At 45.2% G+C, this 22,106-nt stretch overlaps 1 long non-coding RNA gene across 3 annotated transcripts; it reads right to left on the reverse strand.

Annotated features, from left to right (window-relative positions):
• Nucleotides 1-1,969: 1,969 nt before the first annotated feature.
• Nucleotides 1,970-21,886, reverse strand: LOC122237590. 3 transcript variants are annotated; one of them, XR_006216167.1, is made up of 5 exons: nt 21,532-21,886; nt 21,189-21,242; nt 20,077-20,250; nt 11,047-11,141; nt 1,970-2,479 (listed from the first exon to the last, which is right to left on the reverse strand). It is a non-coding gene; the product is annotated as an uncharacterized LOC122237590 (long non-coding RNA). The 3 variants fall into 3 exon arrangements; XR_006216168.1 differs by lacking the exons at nt 1,970-2,479; nt 11,047-11,141 and adding an exon at nt 15,529-15,935; XR_006216169.1 differs by lacking the exons at nt 1,970-2,479; nt 11,047-11,141 and having other exon boundaries at nt 18,473-20,214.
• Nucleotides 21,887-22,106: the final 220 nt, after the last annotated feature.

A 22,106-nucleotide genomic window follows, 5' to 3' on the forward strand; every position in this document is an offset into this window, starting at 1 on the left:
GGGGTCATCAAAATCATGGCTCCCAGCCTACTGACTTTACAGCGGACAACGCCATGGCCTGTGAAACTTGAGTGACTTCTGTACACATCTGTGTGTGCTCCTCTCCTGACTTTTCCATCCCTTACGTGTGAGTATGTGTGTGAGAGAGAAAAAGGGCTGATATTTATTGGGATTATGTTGCGTGCCAGACTAGAAGCTTTTTATACATTATCTTCTTGAGCCTCTTATCTGCTCTGTGACCTAGGTGTTACTATGACATGTACTCAGGAGAAAATAAAGGCTCAAAGAGGTTAAGTAATTTGCTCAAGATTGCGCATCCGTGGGGAGCTGGGATAAGGCTGCCCATCTGACTTGGCCCAGGACCGTTCCATTATACCATGTCTCTAGGGCCCTGCGTGGGGCACTGTCCATACCTTTAGACATAGGAAGCTGCTTCTCGTGGGGGATGAGAGGATGGCTGGGCAGAAGCGGGCTCATGACCTCAAAGGATGTGCATCTTACCTCTGCAGCTTGAGGCACAGGAGGGGGCTCACGGTGTGTGTGTGTGTGTGTGTGAGTGTGGCCTGAGGACAGCAGCCTGGTGAGAGGGGATATTCTGCTGCTCTCACATCACCTGCCCCACTTCTCACCTTTCCCCTTTGAGGATCTTTTCCTTTCTAAATTGACATCAAGAGGAGAAAAGGATTAAGGACGCTAGTATTATAAGGACATGGTATTATGTCAGATGACAGAGATGCTTCCAGGGAGCAGGTTGGGGATGGGGAGGTGGAGGGAAAAGGAAGAAAGCAGGTGTCTTCTCTTTGGGGGATAAAACTCTCAGGTCACCCTGCCTGTTGGGTACGTACCAAACAGGAGGACATGATTTCCCAAGCCCTTGGCAGAAGGGGTTTGTGGGGTTCAGGTTTCCCGGGCATGAATGTAGAGGCTGGTTTCTTCATCAGGTGGCCCTCCAAATGGAGGTAGGAAAGGAGATAAGTGAGGAGGGAATTTACACTTATTGGTCAGGTGCGTTTCAGGTGCAAGGCTCCTGGCTTTACCTGCGTCTCTTCAGAACCAGAGAAAACAGTGCTTCCTGCCTTCAGGAAGGGCTGATTTGGACCTTGTGCGTCCTTCTGCTAAGACTATATCTGTTTGATAAATGTTTTCTTTCTTTTTTAGTATTTATTTTTGAGAGCGAGGGAGTCAGTGTGTGTGTGTGTGTGTGCGCGCGCGCGTGTGCATGCGGGTGCACATGTGCCCAGGGCAAGGGCAGAGAGGGAGGGAGAGAGAGAATCCCAAGCAGGGTCCACACCGTTCACTGCGGAACCCGACGCAGGGCTTGAACCCACAAGCCATGAGATCATGACCTGAGCTGAAATCAAGAGTCAGACGCTTAACCGACCAAGACGCCCAGGCACCCCAATATTCAGCAAATGTTTTCTAACGGGGGACCTCTCTTGGAGGAAACCCTCTGAAAAGTAAAACCCATAGTCCATGATTTCTTCTGTCTTCATTCATTATGTTTGTCTTTCAAATCCCACTTTTTCTTTTTCTTAAAAAAATTTTTTTTTAATGTTTATTTTTGAGAAAGAAAGAGAGCGAGCGTGAGCAGAGGAGAGGCAGAGAGAGAGGGAGACACAGAATCTGTAGGCTCCGGGCTCAAAGCTGTCAGAGCCCTAAGCAGGACTCAAAGTCACGAACCATGAGATCATGACCTGAGCCAAAGTCAGATGCTCAACTGACTGAGCCACCCAGGCGCCCCTGAATCCCACTTTTCTTTAAAGTGGGATTTGACTTTAGCTCCTTTTTAGGATGGCAAATTGCCAAAAACCTTTGTTTTTGTTTTTGTTTACATCTTTGCAGAACAAAAAGTTTGCAGACTGGTAGAGCTATTTGAATGCAGGTAATCCCAAGGAAAAGTCCGTAGAATCCAGCCAAAAGTGGATTTGGATTTCGCTTTCAGGAAGCGTAGAAAGCAGCTTTCAGGAGGTCAGAGGAAACTGAAGTTGTTTTATTATTTTACACAGGAAAACAAAACCCCAAGACACAAGAATAACATCACACAGGTTCCCAGTGCTTTTAGTTGTCATGAATACCCACTGCTCTTTTCCACACAAACCTTGTTAGGAATCCAGATTTATGACTGCTGCTTTGATGACAGTGGAGAAGTCAATCCACTGGCATGTTTTTGGCTGGCCAGATTATCACTAAAAGAAAAAAAACCAGAAAACACTACAGAAGTGTGCACTCCTGATGGCCACGCCAGGCTTTTGCATTTCTTTGATAATTCTTTCACCTTGTCCTCCTTCAGTACAGCTGGGGCTGACCTACTTTGTTCCTTCATTATGGAGTTTTGCGTAGGTAAGAATAAGATGAGAAAGCTCTGATGTTAAAACTCGTCCCTGGAACTCAGCAAGGCTTCCCAGCCTCAAATCCCTGGGCCGGCCTCATGAATTTTATTTATGCATTCATTTATTTATATGATGTCTGGTGCTGAGACCTGCATGAAAAATTAAAGCACAAATTCATCAGAAGGACCCGCAGTGGTGCGAGATTAAAATTTGAACCCCTGAACTCTCTGACACCTTCTGCGGTAGAAAGAGCTAGATCATTACTGAGCTTCACAAACAAAGGAAGCTCTCTTCTTCTCCCCCAATAAGGGAAGGGGCAGACCTGAGAATACTCACACCGCTCAAAACATCACTCACAACATCCCAAACCAAAACAAAAGCAGTGTGCCAAAGGGCCAAACAGACAGGGGAAGAAATCAGCAAGCCCTGGTGAGTTGCCAGATTTGGCTTCTGGCTGTTTGCCCTGCGGGGGGGATTACGTAATTCCCAGACGAGAGCCCTCCCCTGCCTGCGAGTGAATTTCAGCCAGTCCTGTTAGGCTTTTCCTCCTAAGGACTGGCAGCCAAAATAGGTGAGAATCTCACTTCCTCTGATGCAGTGAGGCTGCTGATTGTTATTAGGTGATTTTGTTGTTAGTGTCCCTGGGATGGGGTGGAAGGGAGAGCCATGTTTGTAAGATAATAGAATGAATTCCACTCCTCTCTTTCAAAAAATTAACTAAATGGCTTCTATTTTACAGTTCTTTTCTTTTCTTTTCTTTTCTTTTCTTTTCTTTTCTTTTCTTTTCTTTTCTTTTCTTTTCTTTTCTTTTCTTTTTAGTTTATTGATTTGAGCGAGAGAGGGAGAGAATCCCAAGCAGGCTCCACACAGAGCTCGTGAACTATGAGATCATGACCTGAGCCAAGAGTTGGACGCTCAACCGACTGAGCCACCCAGGCTCCCTATTTTATTATTTTACACAATAAAACAAATGGGCAGAATAAATGGGCAGAACGTACACTCCATGGGCAGCGGGTGGGGGTGAGGATCCTTCAGTTGCCTGGGTCCAGCTCATGGCTCAACCAGCAGCCATGTCCTCTCCATGACCTCCCCCAACAAGGTCCCCTGTGACCAACTGAGGAAAGAGGTAAAAGGCCAAAGAGAGTTTTCAGATGAGTTGGCTCTTAGTGTTTGTTGTAAGCTGACAGTAAGCTGCTGTCCTGTAGCTCCGTTCAGGGGCTGCTTGAAAGAAAGAGTGAAGAGAAATCCTCTCAACAGGGATTTGGGAGATGTATCTGATTAGCCACTCTGTGCTGAGAGACAAGTAGCCAAAGGAACAATAAATATGGGCTCATGGTCAGTAATCAAGGGCTTGTCTGGTTGATGAGGGTGATCCAGAGGGAGAAAGATTGGAGGAGACGTGACAAAGAAGTCTGGGGAAGAAGGATATGGAAGCATCTATGGGAGGGAGCATGATATGGTGCAAACTTCCGATTAAACGTGAATGCTCAACAGAGAGCATCCATTCACCATGGAGGAGACACTAAACAACCAAGTTGAGAAAATGCCTTGGCCAGTGATGTCAATCCTTGGACACTCCAATACTGGCAAAAGGGGCTTCGTGCCATGGTGGAAGGGATGAAAGCTATGCATGGGTTTCTAACAGCATGGGTTTCCTCTCACCACGGGTGATCTGCCCAACATTCTAGGGATAGAGACCAATAATGAGCTGCTAACTTGGCATCATTCTCTGTGGAGACTTGTCGGTAAGTGATTACATTCAACTGCTGCCATCTTGAAGGAGCAGCAAGTCATGTTGACTGAATTAACACGGACACCGGACATAGGATTGCTTTTTCTGCCCGGAGGCATCTGCCAGCATGACTGTCAAAGGGCTTGTAGAGCTCTCCATTCACTGACACAGGATCCCACGTCATTGGACTGAGAGACTCAATTGTAGACATAGAGGTGTGGCAGTGGGCGCATGACCGTGGGGTCCACTGGCCTGGTCACCTACTGTGTCACTCAGAAGTTGCTGGCTTCAGTGAAACAGCTTCTTAACAGCCACTGAGGATTCAGCTTAGAGATGATATGCTATGAGGATGGGCCCCATCCTCAGGACACTGAATGCACCCTACATCAACCACCATGATATGGGGCTGTGTCACCAGTAGGTAGCAAGTGTGAGTCTGGAAACCAAGGAGGTGTGGCTTTGCTTGTATCATTCCCAGTGACCCACTTAGGGCAGTGTTGCTTCGTGTTACTGCACTTCACGGCTTTCTGGGTTTAGATACCTCCCTTTCCAGAAGGAGAACATTTCCATCAGGAAACTCAGCAGGTGTCACATTAAGCTTTAAGCCCTATCTGCTGACTGACCTTTGTGCCAGAGTCTTCCAAGCAAGGGAAATAATCTCCATCCAAGCAGGGGTAATAGACTGGGATGATCAGGAGGAGGTAGGGCTACTGTCACATCCTGGGGTGTCTCTTGGAACTCCCTTACCCATTCTTTTAAAAGTGTATTTATTTTAAGAGACAGCGACAGAGCCCACGAGGGGCTTGATCCCACGAACCATGAGATCATGACCCAAGCTGAAGTCAAGAGTCCTTTGCTTAACTCACTGAGCCGCCCAGGCACCCCTCCCTTAACTCATTTTTAACAATAAATAGATAAAGGCAGTGGCCACAGCCTGAGAAGGGCATGGTGACTACGGGCTCAGAGCATGTCATTGATGAAGGTCAGGGTGAGCCCACCAGGTCAACCCCTTAGACCCACAACGGTGCTAGCTGAGAGCGAGACGCATCTAAAGCAATCGCAGAGTGGAGAGATGATGTGTATCGGTGACCTTGAGACAAGCTGCCCCAACAACAGCCGTGTTTCATGTTACTAGCCTTCCTTAAGAGGAAATTTACCCAGAAAAACAGGCCAGCCAGAATCCAGGGGCAGCTGTTCCCAGATCTTACCTTTGAAGAACGTGGATCCACGTGGCCCAGGGCTGAGCTGCCAGATCCCCCTTTTGGACAGAGGAGACCATCCCCGCAGCTTCAGAGAACATTCGTGACTCGGTGACCCGGGCCTCTCAGCCGAGGCCCTCTCCGGGAGCTGCCTTCCGCTAAAGAGAGCCAAGGTCACTCTCCCCTCAGGTCACAGCCCGCTCCCAAGAGGCAGCCCCCGTCCAGCATGGGGTCAGCGTAATGGCCCATCTCCCTTGCACTGAGCAGGACATCTGGGAAGGCTCATCCCAGTCCTTGGATCAATTGAGGACTTCAATTGCCACGTCCCGGACTTTCAACCCCTCCCTCTGCTTCTTCCGCCTCTGTTACTCCCTCGCACATGTGGGGCTTGCGAATGCTTCCCAGTGGACTTCCTGCCTGCTGATCTCTGTCTCAGAGCTTTTTCCCGACGGCACCAACTTCACCTCAGAGCACTTTCGCCCGCCATACTTTTGACGCACTCTCCCTGAATTATCCTAATTTGAGAGTGTCTTCTGAATCCTGCTGGGACCCTCACTGATGGGAGCAGGGACCCAGGGGAGGCCTGACTGGTAGGGGTGTCTGGCCTGTTCTACGGTTCTAAATTCCGTGTTAGTACAAGCACCCACTCTCAGTTGGAAACCATATCCTTAAACCTACAGAATCAGCTTGATAAAGATATTTTGGCCTCTACGTTAATTCTGTGTTTAAATTCACGGGATTTAATCCCGTTTCATTCCTCAGGGAAAGCTACTCACTGGTTTCTCCTTCAGAAACCCAAATTCCGTCGAGCACAACTTGTACCAGGTTTGACTCACGCAAGGATACCTTTCAGACAGTGTGTTTGTGTGGTATGTTTGTGGGGTGTATGTGTGGTGTATGTTCGTGTGGGTAGGATGTGTGATGTGTGGTATGTGTGGAGGCATGGGGGTTGGTCTGTGGTATACGTGTAGTGTGGGTGTGTGTGTATGTGTGTGTGTGTATGTGTGTGTGTGTGATGTATGTGGTATGTGATGTGGGGGGCATGTATGATGCGGGCATGGTGTGTGTTGTGTATATGGTGTGTGATGTGGGGCGGGGGAGAAGCATCTAGCAAGCCTGAGCTCCTTTCAGTAGGACAGCTGTTATCACCTCTGTTATCACCTGGGCCCTTAGAGTTCAGGCAGGTTGATTGGATCTCTTTCATTCTCCAGGTTATTTAAGCCATTGATGTATTCTGTGTCTAAAATCTCTTTTCTAAAAATTATTTCTCATTACATAATTAATAAGTGAATTCATTCTCGTTCTTGAAAAAATAATTCAAACATTCCAGATAAGGCTAAAATTCCTTTTGGCTGTCACACCAGTCCCCTCCCCGGAAGACAGACCATTACCTTCCAGACCTTTTCCAAATTGGCAGTATCTATTTAAATTAAAGTTCATTTTCTTTGGCCTGGAAATTCTACTTTTCAGAAGTTACACTTACGAAAACCCATTGAATGTGCAGGAGAATGACTGAACCAGGATATGTCTCGCGGCATTGTTTATAATGGCAATAAAGGTAAACACCTTGATGGCTGTCTACATAAATTGTTGTCTATTTATACAGTGACGCTGTATGCAGTAGTGAAAACAGTGAGGTGGGTCTGTGAGTGTTGACGTGGAATTATCTTCAGGAGGCATTGTTGAGTGGAGAAGAAGTTGCAGTTACTAGAATTCTATTTTATCAGGGCTATTTAGGAAAATGATTCCCTGATAGAGATGACCTGGGTTAGGGGCACCTGGGTGGCTCAGTTGGTTAAGCATTGGACATTGGCTTAGGTTGTGATATCACAGTGAGTTTGAGTCCCCACGTTGGGCTCTGCACTGACAGCGCAGAGCCTGCCTCAGATCTGCTGTCTCTCTCTCTCTCTCTCTCTCTCTGCCTCTCCCCTGTGCTAGCTCATATGCACGATCTCTCAAAAAATAAAACATTAGAAAACAAAAAAGAAAGGAAGAAATGACCTGGGTTAGGGACTCAGGAGCAGGGATAAGAGTAATGAGTCCTCTCCCGTGCCTTTTCTTTCCACTTTCCTTTATGACTTCTGCCTTCCCCTTTGCTCCCCATTCTTCCCTCTCTTAATCCCCTGCCTTCGTGGCTTAAAATTGGGAGCCCAATCTACCTACTCTGAACCGTTTCTGTTTACTGTCATCAACAACCAGCGCGGCCCATCCAAAATGGTAGTCGAAGTGTCAAAACAAATGGATCCATTGCCCACGCCCCAGCTCACACGATCGGGTGAATGAATAATTGAGCAGCGGTAATAGTATCTGTTTTATGGAAACCTGCTTGCTTTGGCTCCTATAAAAGCCTCAAAGATAATCCAACAATTTGGCAAAGTTACAAAAAATATATATAGAGAGAAGAAACTTCAAGGGTGAGTGACATTATGAAAGTCTAGGGTTTGCATTAAGGAAAGTGCACGCTGCGGGGCACCCGGGTGGCTCGGTAGGTTAAGTGTCTGACTCTTGGTTTTGGCTCAGATCATGATCTCATGGTTCTTGGGTTCAAGCCCCACCTCAGTCTCTGTGGTGATGGTATGGAGCCTGCTTGGGATTCTTTCTCTCTTCCTCTCTCTGCCCCTCCCCTGCTCATGCTTTCTCTCTCTTGCTCTCAAAATAAATAAATAAACTTGAAAAAATAAACAATTTTTTTTTTAATTTAGATGTCCCAATTTTAAAATATATCCCAGTTCTTAAAAATTTTAACAAATAGATGTCCCAATGCTAGAGGACCTGGGAATAAAATTGTATGGAAAATGGTCACAGGAACTGGACCTTTGTAGCTGAAAGAAGAAACCCAAGGGTGCATACTTACCGGGTAAATACAGGGCATCAGTTATATTTGCATTTAAGATAAACAATTAATATTTATTAAGTATAATTATGCCCCAGATATTGCATGGGACAAACTCATGCCAAAAACGTTATTCATTACTTATCTGAGATTTAAATCCATCAGGGTGTCCTGTATTTTTATTTGTTAAATCTGTCAAGCCTGCCAGGGATACATGTGCAATACTTAACTGGCAATGACTTATAAACTTGAGAGTGCATTATTCCACATGCTTCTTTGTCTCTCTGACTCTAAAGTTATAATTGATGACCAATACTTTGAACTCAAAAAGTGTTGGATATTATATCAAATCAAGGACACATTTCCTAATAACTGGAGTGTCCTGCAGGGGAGCAGGTTGTCCGAAAAATAGTGCATCTCTGAGCCAAAGATAATAGCGTATCAACATTTTAAATAGCAAAAAACTGGGAGGAACATGGAAGGTCATGGGGAAAAAAACCTGTTTTTAAAAATTGGGGGCAACATCTATGCAATAGAATTTTCCACAGGTAGACTTCTCTAGCCTCTGAGCCTTCTAGCTACTTTATGATAGGACTGTTAGTAGTGTTACAACATGACTGACCATTGCCCCAACAGACCTTTAGGACTCCTTGGGGGCTCCTCGTGGACTCCAGGATGGTCTCCTATATGTACGTAGTGAATAGATTTCTAAGTAGGTTGTTAAGGAAAGAAAGAAAGAGACACAGAGAGAGAGACAGAGACAGAGAGGAAAGGAAGGAAGGAAGGAAGGAAGGAAGGAAGGAAGGAAGGAAGGAAGGAAGGAAGGAAGGAAGGAAGGAAGAAAGAAAGAAAGAAAGAAAGAAAGAAAGAAAGAAAGAAAGAAAGAAAGAAAGAAAGAAAGAAAGAAAGAAAGAAAGAAAGAAAGAAAGAAAGAAAGAAAGAAAGAAAGAAAGAAAGAAAGAAAGAAAGAAAGAAAAAGCAGCATGCATGGAAGATCCCATTATTTGGGTAGATTTTTTTAAAAAAGAAATATTGGGGCACCTGGGTGGCTCAGTCGGGTAAGCATCTGATTTCTTGATCTCAGCTCAGGTCATGATTTCACAGTTTGTGAGTTCGAACCTAGCGTTGGGTTTTGTGCTGACAGCACAGAGCCTGCTTGGGATTCTGTCTCTCCCTCTATCTCTGCCCCTCCCCTCCTAGCTCTCTCTCTCTCTCTCTTTCTCTGTCTCGCTCTCAAAATAAATAAATAAACTTAAAAAAAAAAAAGCAGAACCCTAAATACAGGTAAAAACATAACTTCTTTAGGCTAAATACCTAAAAAAAAAAACCTTTAAGAGTATTTATTTTAGGGAAAGGGGTCAGTTATTGAGGATAGGCAAGGAAGATTTCGTATTTATTTTATACCTTCATGGATCAAGTGAAAAAATAACTGTGCACTGTGAAACAGGCTGGGTCCATACACTGTAGGAAGACCAGGCTGGCATCCTCAGCCGCGGGTTGGGACTTGTAGTAGGAGGTCATGTCACTTTTTTTTTTTTTCAGTCTGAAGAGCGTACAGACTTGAAGAGCCCCGTGAAATAGTTGGGGTAAAACCATGGATGCCTTCGGGCCCTCTCCGCCTCCCTGCCCACCTAAAAGCTCAGGCGAGAAGAAAGGGTCTCCCAGTGTGGCTGTGGCCGGCTGCACACCTTTGCCAGCGGCATCTGAGGGTAGAGGATGCTTAATGGCTGAGCCCTGGGACTGCAAATCCATAAGCACTTCTTGGCCTTAGGTTCAAGAGGGGCCCAGACAGTTCAAAAAACAGGAAAAAACCCCACATTCATATCCCACCTCTTGATAATAGTTCAAATCACATGAAAGTGCTGTTGCATAGGCAAACAACAACAACAACAACAACAACAACAACAACAACACAATTGGCCCCAAATCACCTGTTTTACATGGTTCAACTAATACATCTGGGCATCCCTATTAACTTTCTCCCTTGATTGGTTAGAAAAGCAAATCAAAACAACCAAAGCATGTACATTTCCAGGCTTCCAAATGTGTCCTGCCTTTTATATTACATTATTATTTAGTGCAATGATATGAATAACAGCCAAAATCGTATAACATTTTCTGTATGCCAGGTGTTTTAAGTGCTTTATGTACATACGGTCATTTAAACTTGATGATAAACCCATGAGATGGTTGTGTTTATCCTGTTTTGCTGGTGAGGAGCCTGAGACACACAGAGTTTACGCTCCCTGCCTGGGCTGGTGGAGCTCCAGGTACTTGAGCAGGCAGGTCCCTGAGCCCAGGCAAGTCTGGCTCCTTATCACACTGCCTCTCCTTTGTTCTGGCCCCCGAGTTCCTGCTGTCATAAACCTGTCACCCAGCTCTGCCCAGCACAGAGTTCGTCTCTCCAGATTCCACAAGGGCACCCCTCATGCACTCCAGGATGGTTCCCTTTTTCTTTTTTTTTTTTAAATTTTATTTATTTTGAGAGAGAGAGTGAGCACAAGAGAGGGAGCGGGGGAGGGGCAGAGAGAGGGAGAGAGAGAATCCCAAGCAGGCTCCACACTGTTAGTGCAGAGCCCGGCGTGGGGCTCAAACCCAAGAACCCTGAGATCATGACCTGAGCTGAAATCAAGAGTTGGACGCTTCACCGACTGAGACACCCAGGTGCCCCCCCAGGATGGTCCCCTTAAAACATTCGGGGAAAGATAGGAAAAAGCAGCACTGGGGCCGGCACCCACCTCTGTGGAAGACTGGATCTGTGGAATGTCCTTTTAGCAACAGCCACCTCATTGAAAGGCACCTTTTAACTTACTAATCAAATCTTGGTATCTGTAACTGAGGGAGTTTGGACCCCACTATGCTTCCTTCCACGAGACTAGAAGAGCATCAGTGCTGCCATCTTGGCCTTGGCTCATTCCTTCCCCGGGGGAATAGAAGATGCTGTGAAATTACCTGTTTGGTGAGTTTCTCCTTCCTTCCTTCTTTCTCCTGGAGAAGCTCTCTTCTCTTCCACCAGAGGCATTTCTCCATACTCACTGGTTCAGAATCTGGGCAGGGAGGAGAGTTTCCATATCACAATTTTTTAAAATCTTCATTTTATTTATTTTGTGAGAGAGAGAGAGAGAGAAAGAGAGAGAGAAAGCAGGGGAGGGGCAGAGAGAGAGAGAGAGAGAGAGAGAGAGGGAGGCAGAATCCCAGGGAGGCTCCATGCTGTCATGGGGCTCCAACCCCAGGAACCATGAGATCATGACCTGAGCCGAAGTCAAGAGTGGGACACTTAACCTACTGAGTCATCCAGGTACCCCTCCATACCACAGTTTTTGTTCAAGTATTATAGTATGGGATTTTCTCAGCAACACATCTCAGAACATCTATTAGAATCCAATTTCTCCTTTGTTCTCAGGCCGTGCTTTGGCTTTGCCAAAACTTTCAAACGCTGATTGAATGCCTGCATTGCATATAGTCAGTATTTCAGTAGGCAGTAGCTGCCACCTTAATGTGAACATTTGTGGGGCATCTGGGTGGCTCAGTCGGTTGAATGTCCTGCTCTTGATTTTGGCTCAGGTCATGATCAGAGTTGTGGGATTGAGCCACATGTCAGCCTCCACCCTGGGTGTGGAGTCTGCTTAAGTCTCTCTCTCCCTCTGCCCCTTTTCCCTGCTCATGCTGTCTCTAAAACAAAAAAACAAAATTTAAAAATAAATGTGAACATTGGAGATTTTCTATTTGAGACATGAATAATTTGATACTAAAATATTATAGACCTCCAAGCTGATTTTTTTTATTTTTTGCTTTACATTATTTTATTTAAATGTTTTATTGATTTTTTTGAGAGAGAGAGCATAAGCAGGGGAGGGGCAGAGAAAAGGGGACAGAGGACCCAAAGCGAGCTATGTACTGACAGCAGCGAGCCTGATGTGGGGCTCCAAGTCATGACCCATGAGATCATGACTTGAGCCGAAGTCGGACGCTCAGCCACCTGACCTACCCAGGTGCCCCCATGCTGATTTTCAAATATGTGATGGTATGATAGATTTTTTACTAATTTTTGTGACTTTTTTTTTTTTTTTTTGCCATATACTTAATTTTGGAACAGAACAGACACCATATTCACTGTAGTGTGATTGAACTGTGGGCTCGCTGATAATATGAAGGAGGCTGTTTCCCTCAAAAACACTTCCCAGTTTGTTTTTTACATGAAGTAGAATGAACCTATGGAAAAGTATATTATAATGTGACTATCGCCCAGATGAAGAGGGAGAACATTACCAGCACTCTAGAAACTCCCTAGCAGGTGCTTATAATAGCAGCCACCACTAACTGAGCTATGACCTTGACCTCTCACCTCCTACATTAGTTTCGCTGACTTTTGAACTTCATATAAATGGCAATCATACAGGATGCAGTTTGTGGCGTCTGGCTTCTTTTTGTTAACACCGCCTTAGTTTCTTGATTCTACACATAATGCCGTGATGGTTTCCATGCCATTCTTGGAGGCACGGAGGGAGGCAGGAAGGGAGGGTGGGGAAGAGCATGAGAGGGGACGTTTGTTGGGTACCATTTGACTGTAGCTACTCTGAAAGTGATCTAGTCCATGAAAAATTTTGGAAGAATATGAACAAGCTACATTAGCCAGTTCATGACTACCTTAGACCTTATTTACAGGAGAGGGTGAATTAGCTCTAAATGAAAGTCTTGTTGAGCTGACTTGTTTTGACTTGTGCCGTAGGGCCGCGGACACATGGTTCTGATGCCTGTGTTCCTTAAAAGGACCCCAGGGGATTGGCCTGGCTGGGTTTTACAGTACCGCCTCTGAGTCTCTTTTGACTTAAAGTTATAGTCCTGGGCCCCAGGGTCTACTGTAAGGACATGTTTCCCTCTAGGTTTTCATCATAGTCACAGTTAATAAATGGATGACAAGGTAAGAGCATCCCTTTCCATGTCACATGTCCTCTTTGTAACGCTACGATGTTTTAAAGATCGGGGAGACTATGTTTGTCTTGGCCGTATGTAGACTACAGAGCAAGGCTTAATGATGGAGGCAGCCATGTTTATCTTTCAATGCCTCTGAAATCCTTTAACTTCTGTTTCTGAGGACACACCCCGGGCATTGTCTTTCATGGTCTGGGAGCCTTCATGTTGCTTATTGGTCAGGGCAGACAGGGAAGTTAGGTGGTGTTCTCAGGCTTCTGAGTGAGAAAGCTAGAATTTGAGTCTAGCTGTCTGACTTCCAATAAGATGGCTTTTTATTGTACTTCACTGCATGGAGGAAACACAGTGATCACAATCCACCTCTTCAGTTTTTCAGGTGAGGAAAGGAGATTATAGAACTCTTCCGAAGTCCAGTACCCCCCCCTTTTTTATTAGATTTTATTTTTAAGTAATCTCTACACCTGATGTGGGCATGAGACTTAACAACCCTGAGATTAAGAGTCGTGTGCTCTCTGGACTGAGCCGGCCAAACACTGCAGTCCAATGCCCTTTGACTTTAACACCCTGTCTCTTGTCTCCCTCACCTCTTTGCCAATCCCAACCCAACTTTGCTATGAGCTCCTACCAACACATCAGAATGAGTGTGTGTTTTAGCTATTGACTGCACTATTATGGACTAATAATGACTGAGTCTAAAGGTGGCACTTGTAAGCCAGAGAAGGAAGGGTGGTCACGCCTTGGTATTGTGTTGGGCAAGCTACTTTGGGACAAAAGAAATGCCACAATGTCCCTAAAATCACACCATGTAAGTTCTCTTCTACTCTCTTTTTCTTTTCTTTTCTTTTCTTTTCTTTTCTTTTCTTTTCTTTTTTTTTTTTTTTTTTTTTTTTGAGAGAGGGAGGAAGGGAGGGGGGAGAGGGAGAGAGAAAGAGAGAGAGAGAGAGAGTGCAGAACCTGATGCAGGGCTCAATCCCATGACCCTGGGATCATGACCTGAGCCCAAATCAAGAGTCAGACACTCTGGGTGACTGAGCCACCCAGGTGCCCCTCTTCTACTCCATTTCTGCACAGATTTTTGTCTTCACACTATTCTTTCAAAAATTATTCATTGAGCACCTACTATGTGCCAGGCAGTACTCTAGGGGCTCACGACACGTCCGTGAACAAAACAGACAAAAGGCTCTGCTCTTCTGAGGCTTATGTTCTAGCAGGGAGTGATACAGAACAAACAGTAGACATGATAAATAATAAATGGGGAAATTAAATAGTCTGTTAGACAATGATAAATGATACCAAAGAAACAGAGCAGGGTAAGAGAGATTGGGAATGCCCAGGGGCAAGTCACTGAAGGTTGAAATGAGTGTTCAGGGTAGACTCACAAAAAAGATGGCATTTGAATAAAGATTTGTAGGCAATAAGGGAATAAGCCATTCACATATTCGAAAGAAGAGCAGTCCACAAAGAGGGACGAGCCAAGGCAAAGACCTTAATGTGGGATCATGCCTGGAACATTCAAAGTAAAGAACAAGGCCAGTGGAGGAGGTGGGGAACAATAAAAGGTGAAGTCAGAGAAGTAACCATGTAGTGGCTTGTTGGTCATTGTTTAGACTCTAGCTTTCCCTCTGATTGAAATGGGGAGGTGTTGCAGGGCTTTAACCAGAGGAGAGACGGGATATGACTGGTATTTTAACTAACCATGTTGGTTGCACTGTTGCTAACAGACAGTAGGGAGGCAGGAGCTGGGGGGGAGGGGGCGGGGAGGAGACCAGTTAGGAGGCAATTCTAATAGCCAAGGGATGGTAGTAGCTTGAAACAGTGGAGAGAAGTGGTCACAGTCTGGATACAGGACTTCCCGATATAATGGATATAAAATGTAAGAGAAGGCAAGAATGACTGCTGTGTTTTTGGTGTAAGCATTTTCAAGATTGGAGTTTACCATCAACTGAGGTGGGAGAGACTACACGAGCACTACTGGGCATGTTAAGTACAAGCTACCTCCTAGACATCTAAAGCAGAGATGTTGAGTCTGGAGTTTGGACGAGAGTTGTGGGGGGAGATAAACTCTGGGAGCTCTTTCCCATGTAGAGATGGTAATTTAAAGCTTTGCAACTAGAAACTGGACAAGGTAACGAGGGGAGATGGAGAAGAATTCAAGGTCTAAGCTTCGAGCTCCAAACATTAAATGCAAAGAAGAAGAGGAGAAGGAACCAAGAAAGGAGATACAGAAGGAGAGTGGGGGAGGTAGTTGGGGGTAGGGGGAAATACAGTGTTTTGGAAACCAAGTCAATTACAGATATGCATTGGATGCTGCCGATGGGTCAAGCAATATGGGGACTGGGGATTGGAAATTGGATTTGGTCCTGAGATGGTCCAAGGGTGACCTTGACAAGAACATTTTGTGGTAGGGGTGAAAACCTGATTGGGGTGAACTTAAGAGACACTTTGAGAAGATGTAGATAAAACAATAAGTATAAACAACTTTCAACTACTTTTTTCTTTTTTTATTAAGGACAGAAAACAAATGGGCCGTTGGTGAATCATGGTGAAGAGAGATATCTTTTTAAGAAGGGAGAAATACCAGCATATTGACACAACTACTGACATTGTTGGTGCAGGGGGACGGGGGTGGGACTTCTGGGAGCATCATGGTAGGTGGGACTAGAGTCCAGCATTAGAGCAGCGGGACTGGCTTTGGAATGGGGCATAGATGGCCCATGTATGGCAGTGGTGGGAAGACAGAGGGCCTCTGCATGGAGGCCCGGCTGGACGATGAGAGGGGAGGGGTCTCTGCAGCTCTCCCTTTGCATCGTTTTGTTGTTCACAGAAGGAAGGAGGTCATTGACCGAAAACAAAGATGTTGGAGAAGATGTTGAAGGTTGAGACGAGAGGAGAAGGTATGAAATAGACACCTGTGAGGGAAGGGAGGGACACGAATGGGTTAAGGAAGCACGACACAAGTGCCTCCTTGATGTTCACGGTCCTGGGTTTGAAATGACACCTGTCAGCGTGATTGTGTGTTTTTCCCTAGGGATCTTTAGCTGTGTACATGAAAGGTGGAGAACTGGATCTTTTCTCCTCCGGAGAAAAATTTAAATGCAGCAATGTAAATGTTTCTAAAATGAACGATTAACTTCAAACAGTTATGCCTGCCTGTTTGCCTTGCATCGTCTTCCCCTCCCCCCACTCCTTTCCCTCCCTCCCGCTCTCCCTTCCTTCATCCCTCCCTTCTTTCCAAAAGCACTTGTGAGTGTCTCCTAGGTAGCTAATACAGTTGGCCCTTGAACTCACAGTGTGAGTCCACTTACACGCGGGTGTTTTTCAATAAATATATTGGGAAATTTGGGGGAGATTTTGCCACAATTTGAAAAAACTCCCAGGTGAAGCACATAGCCTAGAAATACCCTAAAAAGTAACACAAAAATTGGGAATTATTGTTAAGATCTCAGTATATAATACATATCACATGCAAGATATGTATTGATCCACGCTTTATGTTATCTATAAGGCTTTTGGTCAGTTGAAAGCTATTAGTAAAGTTTTGGGGGAGTCAGGATTTCTATGTGAATTTTCACCTGCATCGGGCCAGGGCTTGGCTGTGCTGTTCAAGGGTCAGCTGTAGTCCCATCTGAAACTGGTTAAAAAAAACCCCACATTTCTTCAGTAAACCTTATTGAGCATTTCCTAAGTGCCAGGAGCTCTGTAAGGTACCGTGAAGATCCAAAAAAAGGAAAGAAAACCCTAGGAGCTCATCGAATGGTGAAGATGGCCCATGTTCCATGGTAATTACAGTGTAAGATGGAAATCTGTAAGCCTCAGTTCGAAAATAGAGCGTTGTGAGAATTTACAGAAGGAGAGCTTATTTCTAGCTGGAAAGAAGAGATCCCTGATGATGTGACAGATTGTATCTTCCAAGGGTGGCCACACAATCTCTCCCATCCCACCTGGTCTTTTATCAGGAGACTTTGTTACTCTTCCCATTCAGAGTGGAAGTTGGTGTGTTCTTCTCTTAAATGGGCTTGTCACTCATTTGGGCCCAGCAGAAATGGCGCCCTGTAACTTTGGAGGCTAGCCCAGAAAATGAGATTGAGTTCCCACCCTGTTGGCTGGGATATCATGGAAAAAGTCCTGAGCCAACACGTGAGAAGTCCAGTTGCCCTGAGGCTGCGAGAAAGCCCAGGCCACATGGAAAGCCTACTCATGTATGCTCTGGTTGACATTCCCAGCTGAGGTCCTGGCTGACAGCCAGCATTCTCGGTGGACATGTGAGGGAAGGCACCTTCACACGATTCTCGCCCCCATGACCATGGCTTCCCAGCTTGGGCATCAGATATCCCGGAGCAGAGTCAAGCCGTCCTCGCTACACATTCCCGACCCATGGAATTTGGGAACATTAGAAAATGATTGTTTTACACCACTGAGTCTAAGAGGGGCTTGCCAGGTTGCAGTAGTTATCAGAACAGAAGATTTCTTGAAAGAGGGAATATGTCAATGTTTAGGTGTGAAGACAGTGTGATACTAAATGAGGGTGGTGATTTTATTGTGCGGGGAACCTGTTGAATTTCCCTTTCACGTTTGATGTTCTGGCTGTTGAACAGTCTTGTGGAAGTATCTCTAGATATTTATTTATCTGATTTTAGGACATTTCGAAGGTTTTGGAAAGCGGTTCTTCCTTGCTATTTCATTCCGTGATGACCCCATACCATTAAATACACTTTAGCAGAACCGAGTCTTGAAGAGAGTTAACTTCCTTCCTTCCTTCCCTCCTTCCTTCCTTCCTTCCTTCCTTCCTTCCTTCCTTCCTTCCTTCCTTCCTTCCTTCCTTCCTTTTTTAATATTGTATTTTTGAGAGAGAGACAGAGAGCAAGTGGAGCAAGGGGCAGAGAGAGGGAGACACAGAATCCAAAGCAGTCTCCAGGCCCTGAGCTGTCCGATGCAGGGCTCGAACTCAGGACCCATGAGATCATGACCTGAGCTGAAGTCGGACGCTTAACCAACTGAGCCACCCACGCACCCTGAGAGTTAACTTTCATACAAAAAGTTGACAACTGGGGTGCCTGGGTGGCTCGGTTGGTTGAGCGTCCGACTTCGGCTCAGGTCATGATCTCGCAGTCTGTGAGTTCGAGCCCTGTGTCGGGCTCTGTGCTGGCAGCTCAGAGCCTGGAGCCTGCTTTGGATTCTGTGTCTCCCTCTCTCTCTGCCCCTCCCCCGCTGATGCTCTGTGTCTCTCTCTCTCTGCCAAAAATAAATATTTTTAAAAAAGTTAAAAAAACCAAAAAGTTGACAACTTCCTTAGCAGAGTTACTAGTACATTTCTTATAAAACTAATAGCACTAAACAGTACTCTTTACATGGCCACAGAAAAAATTTTTTAGAACACACACACACACACACACATATAGTGTAATTTAGTTTGAAACTAATTTTTGTCATAACCGTAATATTTTTATTTTGATCTTTTAAACTTTTATGGACTTAGCAAAGGAAGAAAAAAGGAGACTTTTTCAAGAATGGTGGTTGAAGACTTATTAGCGGCTCTTTTACCTGACTTGCCTGCCTTTTGTTCCACAGTAGATTCCTAGGTGACCAAATGGTTTGATTTTCTTGATCGTCACTCTTCTGTCCTCCTTCCTCTGGCTGCAATGATCTGTTAGTGTTGCAGCTTTCACCATTAGGGTGTTTTCTTTGCAAGTTGCTGGGACTAACCCTGGCCAACTCAAAGAACAGGTTGTTCGTGTCTAAACATTGACGGGGTTCTAATAGTCCCTCTTTCAAGAAATCTTCTGTTCTGATAACTATGGTGACCTGGCAAGCCCCTCTTAGACTCAGTGGTGTAAAACAACCCCTAAGAGGGCATGGATGGGATTTCCTACAAGGGTGTGGGAGAATTTCCAGAATCAAAAGGAAGGCTGAGAAACCAGGCAGGGCAGGCAGAGGAGTAAGGAACTGTCGGAAGGCTGGAGGCAGGGAGGCCTCTTCTGAGCCTCCACTGCAGGCTGATGGGCACCAACCCTTCTTAGGTACCATAACCTTCTGCTCAATCTCCGATTTCTGTTCAGGGTGCCCGTGCCCAGGGAGGGTGGATTCCTTGATGAAGCTCCCTTCTTGTCTGGATCCAGAGGGAGGAGTTTCCCAAGGTAAATCTCTACCTTTTAGCATCAAAAGGGAAATGCAAGTGAAACGGCACAGAGACCGGGTGCCCACTCCATCACTGGTTTCTGGAGGCATCTAAATGGCCAGGAGTAGACTGGACCTCCTAGGCCTTGAGTACATTCATTTGATCCAAGTGCTTCTGTTAACTAGCAATATACTTTATTTCAAAAATCATCTCCCAGTGCCTACATTTTGAAAAGAGTTAATACCTTTTAAAACAGTTTCATATTCATTAGCTCCTTCTTTACTTAAAAACTTGATGAGGTGGAAAGAACTAGAATTAACATTCCCTCCTGTGAGATGAAAACCAGAGGCAGTGGATATTTAAGGCACTTGTCCCAGGTCACCCTGAGGCCTCAAAAGCATAATCAAGGCTCCGGCTGAGTTTGACTTTCATCCCTCAGTTCTTCCTCTGTTTTTTCACGAAGCTGTTTCCTGAGGTACAGTTACTACACTTCCTTCCCCCCCCCATTCACAAAACTCTCAGTGTTCATTAGGAAGCTGCACCACGGCAAGAGAAGTGCTCTAGAAGGGTAAGATGCAAATCTTGACTTCACCACCTACAGTAATCTCTCTTCCCTGAGCCCTGGTGACTCTCCCCTCCAGGGGCTAATAAAAGAATAAAATGGAGAGATCCATATTATGGGGGGGGGGGGATTATAAAGCAAAGTGTCATGTAATTGGGGAGTATTATTATTCTACTGATTCATGCTCTAAATTCTCTTTCTAAGGGTAGACATCGAGCGACATTATCACTGACTATTATACCGCGTGCTAGTTCAGCATGTGAGTATTATCAATGCAAAGGGGGTTCCCCATGCGATATCAGTGTAGATGGAATCAGTGCCTCCAGTCCCTCAGGCCTGAATCACATCGTCTGCAGTTTGTTTTTCCTTCTACCTGTTAAGCATGCAGTAGTAAAGATGTTCGATTTCCAAAGAATAATTAAGCCAAGGACGCGGTGTCCCATCTTTGATGAAATGCAGATTTCACATTAAATTCGGATCCTTCATTTTTAAAGGTTGAGTAGAATAGCGTCTAAAAAAAGAATTCCCCCTGGTTAAATTTAGGCTGCTGGAAAAAAAAAAAAAAGAGAAATTTAATGTAAGATTATTCTTGGTACAGAAACATTTTCGCTTGGCTGTGAAATGGATACATTTAAAAATGGCTGCGGGCTCTTGCCTTTGGAATTGTGTGGGGGATGATCCAACAAATGTGAATAGGCCTGTTCGAGTCGGTCACACTGCTTCCCTGCCCCTAATGAACGGTTTCACGTGTTAGTGCCAAGTAATGGTGTCTGCTTGTAGGTGTGCTCCCCCTGCGTTAGTGGGTCCAGCAGAGTTGGTGGTAATCTTACACCCAATGGCCTCTCCATGCGGGCTGGGCTTACCCCAGTTCCTGGACAGGTAGGACGCTGGTTTTGCCAATTTCAAATTATGAGCCTCATCTAGACACGCCTAGGCACGGAAGTACTATGTGGCACCTCCCGCCGCTTCAAGAGACATACCAACCTTTACTCTGTTGCAGAGAGTAAATTTTATATATATATACATATATATATATATATGTATGTATATGTATATATATACACACACATACACACACTCACAGGTACATATGTATATATATAATTATGCATATCATAGCAATAGATGACACTTACTGAGCTGTTACTGTGTAGCAGGTACTAGGTTGATAACTTTACACATTTTTATTTTTGTAATTAATTAACTTATTTATTTATGGTTTATTTTATTTTATTTTGAGAGAGAGAGAGCGCACGCACACAAGCGGGGGAGAGGGACAGAGGGGAAGAAAGGGAATCTGGAGCGGACTCCACGTTGAGTACAGAGCCCAACGTGGGGACCCATCCCACGACCCTGGGATCGTGACCTGAGCCGAAATCAAGGGTCAGACTCTCAATCGGCTGAGCCGCCCAGGCATCCCCTGCGCATTGTTTTTAAATTCATGCTGTGAACACAGAAGTTCCTGAAGAACATAAAATGACTCACTGGGGCCATGAAATAGTCCAGCCATTTGCTCTACAGAAGCATGTTCGTCACCGGCTGGGAAAGGACAAAAGAAAAGAACATTATGCATCTTTCCTCGAAATCTAGAGAGTTTTGCTTTCTTGCTGCTTTACCAAAGAAGGAACTCTAAACGAAAAAACAGGGAATGTTCTTTCTCATCCTGTCCCATTGCATTCTATCTCCCAGACTGAAGGAAGGCAGCAAACACTCTGGCGAGCCCCCCACCCCCACCCCATGCCTCTAACTCACGTGCTCTAATAGACTCAAAAGAAGAAAAGTCATCGTACAGGAGAGCATCTCTCTCCCCAACCCACCCAGCTCCTACCAGGCAGAGCTGTTGGCATCTGACCATCAGGCAGGCTGCCCTTTGATCGGGACTCTTTCCTTCGGCCACTTGCAAAGCCTGGTCACACAGTCGGCCTCAGAGGACCTTCCTGGGTGGGGATTGGGAGGCCATAAAGTGATTCAGTTGCTTTTCCTGCTGTGGGCTCTGGGGCCTCAGTCATGAATGATGACTGTTGTTGGAAGAGTGGCTGAGTTATTATAATAATACCTGTCCTTCCACCCTGCAGGGATGTCGTCAGTGTGAGATGACATAAAGGATATGAAAGTCCTTTGAAAAGTATAAAAGACGTAAGTCCAAAGAATAAAAGAACAAAAAAGCATTATGATTCCAATGATGTCAGAGCCTTCCACCCCAGGACAATTGGAATGTTCAATGACAAGCCAAGTTTTCTCTGTAGGCCCCAGGGTTTTCACCCAAGTTTTTAACAGATTTGTCTCAAGCTAACCACGCTCTTAGGGAAAAAAGAAGAATGGAAAAGAGCAGTGAGCTCCCCGTCTTGGGTCAGATCCTGCTGTAAATATTCTCTCTCACACACACGTGCATGGACAGACCCA

The sequence above is a fragment of the Panthera tigris genome, chromosome A1 (assembly GCF_018350195.1).
Source record: "Panthera tigris isolate Pti1 chromosome A1, P.tigris_Pti1_mat1.1, whole genome shotgun sequence".
Taxonomy (NCBI): domain Eukaryota; kingdom Metazoa; phylum Chordata; class Mammalia; order Carnivora; family Felidae; genus Panthera; species Panthera tigris.